Below are 2,500 nucleotides of genomic sequence, written 5' to 3' on the forward strand. Positions count from 1 at the left end.
GGCACGGTCTTCCCTAAAGGGTCCCTTATTTCATGGAATCCAATTCTTCCACCTTGCAGTCTGCATTCACGGCTTCTATTTTCCGAGAGGCCGACACTCTTTCTCTGCAGACATGTCACAAGATCGGCAGGATACGGTCTTCTGTGCGTCGGGCACACCAAAAGCTGTTGGGAAGGCCCCTGCCATCGGAATGTATTCGGCACGGATGCTAAGGAAGACTTTGAAACCGATCTAGTCCGGTTCCGTCCTTCAGTCCTCTTGGGGGCAGAGCTTCCGTGTTCCATGCCCCCTCTCCAGGAACGCCACTCTCCCCACAATTTCAGGTGTCCAGGCAACCCGGAAACTCTCGAGCTAGGTGAGTTCTTCTGGGAAGGGGCGGGGGGGGGTTGGGGGGGAAAGGGTGGGCAGTGCCGACGTTTGGAAACATTGAAGGGCACCCGAGGCGAGGCTATGGCCAAATCGAGTCCGTGCACAGGTACGTAAGGCGGGGGTGGGGGGGCGGGGGTGGGGATGGGGGGGTGGTGGGGTGGGGCACGAAACCTGTGCTCTCCGTAGGTTACGAAAAGCTCAGGGGCACCTGGCTGGCTCTCTGTAGAGCGCGCTGACTCTTGATCTCAGAGTCCCGAGTTCGAGCCCCACGTTGGGTGTAGAGTTTACGTGAACCAGCAGCAGCAGCAGCAGCAGCAGCAGCAGCAGCAGCAGCAGCAGCAGCAGCAGCAGCAGCACCACCACCACCACCACCACCACCACCACCACCACCACCACCACCACCACCAAAAATGATAATAATGAAAAGCTCGAAAAGCCCCACGGCCCCTGGCAGGATGTCTATGGCAAGCCACACCTCCACGACAAATAGCTTTCCACAGTGACGGTGACGGATGGCGGAAGGACAGAGGCAGCACCCTACCCCAAACCTCACAGCCTGCCTCCTTTCCGGCCAGATGTGCAGCATCTGGGAACGGCTTTGAAACCTTCCCAGTCAACGGCTTGGGCCCGCCTGTCGGGAAAAGCGCTCTGCTGTTCATTTCACTCCTGGACGAGCCTAGGAAGATGAAGCGGCGGTAGCTCTCGGGGGGGGGGGGGGGGGGCGCCACGCGATCCAACACACACGACCACAGCCACTGAGGAGCATGAGATCTGTATGGCCTCGAGGGGTACAGGATAGCCCGTGAATCCTTTTCCAAGGAAGAAGGCGGCAACGTGAGAGCGTGCAAAACACTTTCTCACAGCATCTGCTGATGGTGCTAGGACTTCTGTCCCCGGAGAGGATACTATTTTTCCACCGCTTCCAGTTTTAAGAGAAAGGGTCAGGGGAAAATCATTCAGTCGTTCCACTCATCTTCATGGCTCATCGTGGAAAACGAAGACGCCGTACAAAGGAGCAAAGCGCGGATCCATGCAAACACATGGGTGAGCCCCCCCAAAACATGACGCTAAGTGAAAGGAACCAGACAGCCAGGGTGACATAATGCCTTGGGATCCCATGGGTAGGAAAGAGCCAGACGGAATAGCCCAATCCTAGAGGGAGGGAGCAAACAGATCAGAGGCTGTTGGGGGAGAATGGTGAAGAGAGCCGGGGTGAGGGTCGGGGTGAGGTTGAGGTTGAGGGTGGGGGGGGGGAGGCGCGGACGGGAAGGGGGAGGGGTGGGGGGTGTCTCTTTTTGAGGTGACGGAAATGTTCTGGAAATGGCGGTGCGGGTCGTGCAGCTTTGTGAGTAACCTTTAAAAAAAATAAAAAAGGCCACCGAACCGTACACTTTCAAGAGGATGTGAATCATGGCGTGCGAATTGTATCTCCACTTTGAAAATGTGTGAGGAAAAAAATGTAGCAGATGCAGGTTGGTAGGTTGGTTGGTAGGTAGGTAGGTAGGTGGGTGGGTGGGTGGGTGGGTGGGTGGGTAGGTAGGTAGGTAGGTAGGTGAACGGGCCGGTGGTGGACCGATGTTCGTTCGTTCGTTCGTTCGTTCGGTCCATCCATCCATCCATCCATCCGGTCCCTGCGTCCACGAAGATCTGCATCAAAAGGTGTGGGAAGGGGGAGGTCGGGTTCTTGTTCTGAGTGGTTTTATTTGTTCCCCAAACTAATCACCTCTGTGGAGATAAACAAAGATCACCCACATGAGAACAGGAATCACCTGTTGAGGTCAACAGAGTCTGTGGGCGGTTATCACCACCTGGGTCTGGCAGAGACTCGAAGCAAACGCAGGCCAGGCGGAGGAGTGGAAAAGCTTTCTGGTGGCAAAGGGGGAAGGTCCAGTGAGAGGTTGTTGCGGTGGGCGGGGGGAGCAGGACGGGAGCTGACTAGAAGAGGGGTGTCCTGGGTCATTTCGGGGAAAGAGAAACTTGATTTCCGTCCGTGGGTCCATCGATCTCATTCTCTGGATCTAGCTCTATGGAGAAGAACAGCGACGTGTCTCCATGTTGTCCATCTGTATCCCCACGTCAACATTGTCCAAGGTGTAGGTTTGTTGAATCCGTGATGTCGGAGACGCTTAGA

The 2,500-nt window shown here is 56.0% G+C and overlaps 1 long non-coding RNA gene across 1 annotated transcript in view; it reads right to left on the bottom strand.

Moving 5' to 3' along the window:
• Positions 1 to 1,125: 1,125 nt before the first annotated feature.
• Positions 1,126 to 2,500, bottom strand: part of LOC148106544 (uncharacterized) — a 1,479-nt gene continuing 104 nt past the window's right edge. The window contains exons 1-2 of the long non-coding RNA XR_015723725.1: positions 2,139 to 2,500; positions 1,126 to 2,016 (exon numbers count right to left, since the gene is read on the bottom strand). The exon at positions 2,139 to 2,500 is cut by the window's right edge and continues 104 nt beyond it. This is a non-coding gene — a long non-coding RNA (uncharacterized LOC148106544). The remainder of the gene's footprint in view (positions 2,017 to 2,138) is intronic.

The sequence above is a fragment of the Ursus americanus genome, unplaced genomic scaffold (assembly GCF_024610735.1).
Source record: "Ursus americanus isolate L20-20 unplaced genomic scaffold, mUrsAme1.1.p SCAF_291, whole genome shotgun sequence".
Classification (NCBI taxonomy): Eukaryota; Metazoa; Chordata; class Mammalia; order Carnivora; family Ursidae; genus Ursus; species Ursus americanus.